At 41.1% G+C, this 7,685-nt stretch overlaps 1 protein-coding gene across 2 annotated transcripts in view; it reads right to left on the bottom strand.

Moving 5' to 3' along the window:
• Positions 1-1,193: 1,193 nt before the first annotated feature.
• Positions 1,194-7,685, bottom strand: part of luzp1 (leucine zipper protein 1) — a 51,179-nt gene continuing 44,687 nt past the window's right edge. For both annotated transcript variants that reach the window (XM_044375299.1, XM_044375300.1), the window contains one exon: positions 1,194-7,265. The gene's annotated coding sequence lies outside the window, so the exon portion shown is untranslated. The remainder of the gene's footprint in view (positions 7,266-7,685) is intronic.

Below are 7,685 nucleotides of genomic sequence, written 5' to 3'. Positions count from 1 at the left end.
CCTGTGCTTTTCCTACTGTGACATGTCAAAATGTCTTCAGTGCAAAAACTTGGATGGATGCTTTATACTTGCTTCTGTTCACAGGGTAACACCTTTACTTAAGGATTTGAGCACTTCTTCCACCACTGTAGCTGATATAATGTTCTGAAACCTCCCACATTATTTTGAGTCTCTAAAAGCATCTTGTGACACCATGAAGTATGATGGGATTAACTTTTAATGCAAGTAAAACGGCAAAATGAGGTGGAACAAGAAATTAAACATTAAGGACACAAGTTCACGAAAAAGTGGAACATTCATTTTGCCAGTTGATTTGTGTAAAGTGTAATGATTTCACACTACTAATGGCAGAATATTTTAAATCTTTTACTTATACAATTATCTATAAATATCTATTTATTCATGGTTTTCTATGGAGATATGTGTACAAAGTTTGTTTACACTTACATCATTCATTTGGACTGGCAATGCCATTTTCAAATCCAAGAGGAGGAAAAATGCCTCAATAGACCAGAATGCAATGCATCCATGATGATGACTTGTTCTCCATTGGAAAGTTTCATTATCTTGGTCTATTACAATCACTCTCTACACCTTCACATAAAAGCCATGGAGCTGAATGCAACATGTTCAGGCCTGTCCTCTGGAGTACACAGCTGTTTGTTCTGGGAAATTACCAGGCAGCTTGAGGTGAAGTGGGTAAAATTAAAACTCCTGAGAGTCATCTGATGGTTCATAAAATGACTGTACCTGAGAATCAGACTGTGTGTATTATAAGAACAGAGCAGATTGTGTTAGATTATTTAAAGAAACCTACATTTGCAGGAAAAGAACTGCTGGCTTTCACAAAGCGAGGCGTAGCCGTTTAAGAGAAAGTTGTGTGTGCTGACTTTGCATTCCACAACAGCTTGTGGTTTTCCTCTTTGTACCTGACCAATTTGCCTCATTTGTCTGCCTGCTTATTTTGCATACCGTCAGCTGCTGTTCTCGCTCTCTCCTCTGAACAAACCAGGGGATTGGACAGAGTTCACAAAGACATGCACGCACACACACACGTACAGAGGGTGCACCGCTATGAAATCAAAACTTGCTGAGCTTGTTCAACAAAAGGCATGAAAGAGATTAACATACGTGGTTGCGTTTTTATACAGAATCAGCTATGCTCACACACATGTTCCAACTTGGGAGACGTGTTACAAACAGGTTGGTTTTTATTTTTATTGGAATACATATGGTCTGCTGTACAGTTGGCAGCTTCAAGAGACCTACATGCAGAGTGCGCCAGCCACAGTAATGTTAAAACATGCACAATGTATTAAGTCTAAAAATGAAAAAAAAAAAAACAACTTCCCACACAGTCCACCTTGCATCGCTGACACACTGAGAATAATAAATCATAAAACCCTTTTGATCTGATTTCATTACATACATTTTTGTGTTTGACACCTCTGTCTGTTAGTCTCCTTCTTCTGCACACAAAATTAATTTATTAACACTCACAAATTAAAAAAAAAAAAAAAAAAAACAGTTCCAACCCATGGGTATGATTGTACAGGCCTGAAATTCTTGTGTATGTGTGTAAGAGAGATGAGCTCCAGTTACATGTTTTTAATTCCTATGAGATTATTACTACTAGTTTATTTGTGTGCATGTTCATATATATATATATATATATATACACACATACACACACTCATACACACACACACACGTGTATGTGCATCTGAGGGCCTCTAGGCTTCTTTCTTTGGCAGCACTTACTAACATACAATACAGAAGATGTACAAACCCTGAATTTATGAGCAAGGGAGCACATGGAGCACAAGAGGCTGGAGCACTGGATGGTTCCCGATAAAAACGGGGGCGACACATGGCGAACCACTCAGTGCTGCAGACCTGCTCAGCTCTGATAAAACACACATAGCTCTCATTCTTCAATGACTATGACACAACCCTGGCCTCTCTCTCTCTCTCTCTCTCTCTCTCCCTCTCTCTCTCTCTTTCTATGAAATGGTCTCTCTGATCCACGGTGTGCACCGTGTCTCCAGGTCATGAGAAATGTCTTGCATTAAAATAACAAAACACAAAATACAGGAAGAAGAACTCTCCAGGAGTGTAATAACAATGAGGAAGATACATTATCTTGCAAAAGAAAAAAAAAATATCATTCTTAAAATCAAGATGGACAAATACTTAATATATTTCAATAATAAGGCCCACTTTACAAAATTACAAGATTTTCCTTAAATAAAATCTATCCGATATAAGCTTCCAAAATAAGACATCTTTTGTTTAACAAAGAAATAAAAACAGGTAAGCAGAAAAAAACCCTCAAATTGAATATTTCCCCTCTATGTCAGTATCTTAGAGACAGGGTACCCATCTGGGGAAACACTGGCACTGTCTCTCACTGTAAACTGGAAATACTGTGGAATGATTTTGGCACAATGATAGAAGGCTGAGGTGGAGGCTTAACAAGGTGCCATACCTCAAGAAATATTGTTCAAATACACACCAATGTCCTTTCTTAATCTGGTGAGATGATTCTTAAATACTTTTTTTCTAATTTGGCTGGTGCAAAAACACATCTGGCTACGGTACATTCAGCAAACAGCTACTGAGTTTGATTCTGGGACACGAAAGAGGAAGCAGGGAAACCTTTTGACAAAAGGGGACTAAGGGGGGTATTAGTCGTTTGAGGTCTTAAAGTTAAGTGCTGGTTAAGTGCAGATTACAGCCTACGCCACCCAATGACACCATGACCCTGGTTTCACAATGGAGGCCTTTGAGGACAAGGGCCTGCTCGCTGCCCGAAAGCCACTTCTGCCTTGCCACTCCAATCTCCACTAAGTACATTCTAGTCTACTTTATAAAAGGGGAAAAAACAATGACTTGTAAATAACGGATGTTTATACATACACCACCAGAGCTTAGGAGGTTTTCTGTTAACTCTTTCGCTGGAACAGGAAAGCAGAAGCAGCCTCTTTTCTCTCCACAGTTTAACTTCAACACCTCTTGGCCTTTTTGTTCAAACTCCAATGGCAGCTATTATCCGGATTCTCTGATTCAACAAACGATGTTTTGCAAAACTGTCATCATTCAGGGATGAGAGGAACAAAAGGAATCTTGAAACCTGTAAAGTCTTCACTTGAGTCCCACATGTCCAGTCAGCACATTCCATAATGATACAAATGAGACCTATAACATGAGTAATGGCATGTTGTCCAAAGCCACAACTGGACACATCCAAGTCCAGGTGCAGGTCTTCATACTGGCACACACAAAAGTCCAGCTGGGCAGCAGTGGACAGAGTGGATGTACAGTTGGATTAGTGGTGGCGTTAGTGTACTTTGGGGCCTTGTAAGGAAGAAAGGCAGTGTGCATAGCAGAGGATGGAGTTTCAACTTTGCCCTTTAAATAAGCCCTGCTTTCTTTGAAGCCAGTCTCCAGGAGGGAAACCCTCCAACATGTCATAAAACCAACAGTTTCTGACAGCTGCGCTCCTTTTGGGACCCCCGGTTTGAGTACTCTCTTCAGGGTGAGAGGAGAGAGAAAGGTTTAGGATGTAAGACAGACAAATAAATGGCAAAGGTTGCACAGTATCGCTGTAGTAAGGACGGGTGGAACTGTAGACGCTAATTTAATGGGCGGAGGAAAACAGGTGACAGGAAACTTTATGGGGGCAGTAAGTGCAGGAGAAGGGTTGAGTAGGGCCTCGGTGTTAGCGCTTGCGTCACCAGGTTGCTATACACAGTAATCCTGACCGACAGTGATGTCAGCCTAAAAAAAAACAAAAAAAAAAAAACACATGTGCACGCTTGTCATTCAGAGCCTTCTTACTCAGGGATCTGCAGCAGGTGGCTTACAACACACCAGTTCACGTGTCGAGCTTTAAACGAGAGCCCTTGCTGACGTTAATAACAACTCGCACCGATATATCACCACGTGCATCTCTGGCAGGATGAGCGCCGGCAGAACTGGATACGCGATACCCCCCTCTGTTTTAATTATCCGTAACGTGGACATCACTGCCAAGCCGTCTGTCGTCCTCCTTCCTGTATTTAGAAGCCCTGAGTCAAGACGTAGAGACAGGATTAGATGCAGCCATGACCTCTGACCTTTCAGCTACCCAGGGAGCTGCCCATCACTATCTGGTGACAGGTCTCTGGCCTCCAATAAACAACCCTCTGAACCAACAACACATATCACCACTGCTAAGGACCACAGTTTTCCCTTTTAGGAAATGAGAATCCAAGGAAGTTGCAGAGACACAGAGATGATTGAAGGAGGGACACTTGGTTTCTCTGATACACTAAAAGGAAAATTGGAACTGGTTGAAAAGATGATGGAAGATGGAGCAGATGGCATTCCCTCTCAGTAAATGAAAAGAGTGGTAGTACAGTATAAACAATAACAGAGGGAAGGACTATATGATTGAGTGTTGGCATGTGTGCCGAGAGCTCTAAACAGTACGTCTGGTCTGTTTTTTGCTCTATCATGAAGCCAGCAGTGGTCGTGAAGAGGCCACATGGCAATCCTTTCTGAGGCTGCGCTGCACCCGGCGTCTCTGACAGACAAATCCAAAGGACATAGCTTTTTGGGCGGTGCGGTCTATATTCTTTAAAAGGGTACTTTGTTGGGTTGTAGGGTTGGAAAAAAAAAAAAATAGCATTTTCTCAGGGAACCTTGTCTTGACATCCCTCAGGGAGGTTCCCTCTTTTTTCCCCCAGCTTGAACCAAAATAGTTTTACAATGTTCCATACAACAATCCCTCAAATGTAAAAAATATGAAGTAAAAAAATGAACCTTACAATCAGTATTGCATGTCATTTATCTGCAGAATTTGGTGCAAGTCTGAGTTTGTCGGGACAATCCACCTCTATTCTATCTCAAGGCACAGATGAACGTACTATAGATATTTAGAAGTTAAAGTAATGTGAAAATAAACATCAGCAATGTTAATTTTGAAGGTAAACACATTTTTGGATTTGGACTTAGCGGACTTACCACACAGTCATCACATCGACTCTGTATGACTGACATAGTTACAGACATTGCATGGGGGTGGGTGGGCAGTTCACGGATTGCATATAATCTCCTGCTTGCATAAACAGTAAAGTGACAAAGCGGCAACAGACTGGCCTCCTGTCACCTGAAAGAACCTGTACATATATGGAGACTAATAAATATTACAGCTAGATGGCGGCTGGTAGAATACAGGAGAACTGAAACAGGCCATCCCCAGCAGGGTCTGACACAACAGCATTGAAATCCATAACAGCAGAAGAGCCAGATGGAGACCAGACTTTAAAAGTTCTTCAGCAGATCCCACATGTCTCCAGGTGTCACAGTTATGGTTTTGTGATCTTAGACTGCAGTCATATTGAACTGGTGCATCAAGCCATTAAGCAATTGGTCATTTTCAGCTGCATTCCTTAGCAACATTTATACATTTTGTTGTAGGTTTACGTTGCCTGTTGAAGTGCAGTGAATGTGTCAGACCCAGTTTGAAGATGTCAGTGAGGTTTCTGACATAGCTTTGTAAGGTTTATAACTGGCCAATGGCAAAATGTATTTTTATGGCACCCCCATTGCTTCTATGGCCCCCGCCAATGAGACATTGCTCCAAAATACCAACCATAAGTTGATATTTTATAAAATAACAAAATAATACACCTCTATAGAAATAAGAAATGGAGATAAACTGGGACGATTCGCACGGCGAACCCAGTCGCATCACAAGCTGGACTGTCAGTTCCTTGTGGTTAAAAGTCCAACCCCCCCTCCTTGTGTCTTCCTATGACTGGCTGGCGTGTCCACGGTGTTTGCAGCAGCACTGAAAATATGTCCGCCTTGCCAGGCCAGGTTTGCTGGTAATCCGAGGTCCAATGTTCAGTTTAAACAGAAACTCCATTTAACTATGGCTCTCTCAAAATACATGAATGAGGACAGTTGCAACAGCTGTAAAACAAAGCACCATGGAAATTGTAGCATGGTTTGAGGTTATAAACAACCCCCCCCTTCCCACCCCCCACATTTTTTTTCTACATGTGCATTGCATTTCATTGCGTGCAAACATTTTTTTGTCTTGACATGGTTGAGCAGAAAGGGGAAAAGATGATGCAGAACAGGAAGCGAATTACTAAGAATCAAAATAACTGGTTAAGATGGCACAAAGCGTAAATAAGGTCCCAGTCTGTCAGGTATAATGTGTTTGTGTGTGTGTGTGCTCCTAAAATGCAGCCAACCAGCAATCCTTTAAGCATGCTGAGTCACAATCTTTCAAGTGCTCTTCATTTATTACTTAGAAACATGCAAATGCTCTCTCAACATCTAAGACCCCAAATTAAATCCAGTTGGAGGTCAGCGCATGCCAGAAAATGGTGACACGAGTTAAAAATAAATCTAACGTTAAAATGTGCATGTGTTCACTTGTTGTGTGTGCATGTGTTTGTATGTTTTGTGAATTTAAGTGTGAGAAATCAGGAAAAACGGGACATATGGCCTGGTTTTATCATAAAAGCAAATATGAGCTCAGTAAGAAAAAGTGAATATCATGATGCAAGTCAGCTAAAAAAGGGTAATTCGCTTCCTGTTTTTGGTCACATTTAAAGTAAAGATCCTTTAGTTTGTGAAGTATTCTGCCTGAAGATCCAGCCCTGTGAGATGAAGATGCATCTTTAACATTGTACAGCTGTTCATTAAACATGGCGTTGTCTTTTCATTGACAACAAAAAACGTTGAAACTCTGACTTGATGCAAAAGCGATATATCCAGCTCCACTGAGGTCACGGTAATGGTCCTCTGAGAATGGCATTGAGTCCTCCTTTCCTCTAACTCTCTTAAAACCCTCTCTGGCACGCAGAAAAATCTCCAGCCGTCCCCCAGCATGCCAGCCTCTCCCTTGTCAAGCTCCAGGATTACACTATAATACATCCAACACAAGAAGCAGAAGAGGATACATGGGCTGGTGAGGCGACCTCTGAAACACTGTACAGGCGCTGTCTTTCTGTTTATGTCTCTTTTGGGACAAAGAAAGTTCCGGATAGGAAGAGCTGTTCACGTCTCAGCGTACACTCAGGGTCAGAGTGAGGATGTCAGGTCTGTGGTTTGTTGTTCTGTATGCCTGCAAATGTTATTTTGTTGTTATTTTTCTTGTAATAAAAGCTGCAGATGTTGTTTGTTGGAGATGGTGGTAAGATGTTAGCCTTTAGGTGATGAGAGACTGGTGTTTGGCCCTCCTGTTGCCATTGAGAGGTGGAGTGCTGTTAAAAAAGAAGAAACAGATTTTACTTAATACTTCTCTCACTTACTGTTCATACTTCATCACATCTGTACATCTCTTTACAAACAGATTTGTAATTAAACAAGCTGAGGATATTTTATAATTTGGTCAACATAATCATTAAGGCATATAAGATTAAAGAAAACAAACATCTAATATCATAATTATATGATAGAATACAAAACTGTACAAAAAACTGGGAAGAAACGGGAGAGAGAATCAGGCCTGGAGACAACTGAGGATGATTGGAATAATTTACTGGAAAGCCAGACTACGACCACCAACTCAAGGTCTTGGTTTTGTTGGTAATGTTGGAAGTTATGTTGGAAGAACAGATAATTTGTGATTCCAAAATTTAATTTTATACAAAAAGATTCTCAGGGACAAAATGAAGGCTGGA

This window comes from Thunnus albacares, chromosome 15 (genome assembly GCF_914725855.1).
Source record: "Thunnus albacares chromosome 15, fThuAlb1.1, whole genome shotgun sequence".
Lineage (NCBI taxonomy): Eukaryota > Metazoa > Chordata > Actinopteri > Scombriformes > Scombridae > Thunnus > Thunnus albacares.
This window is presented reverse-complemented; position numbering and strand designations above follow the sequence as displayed.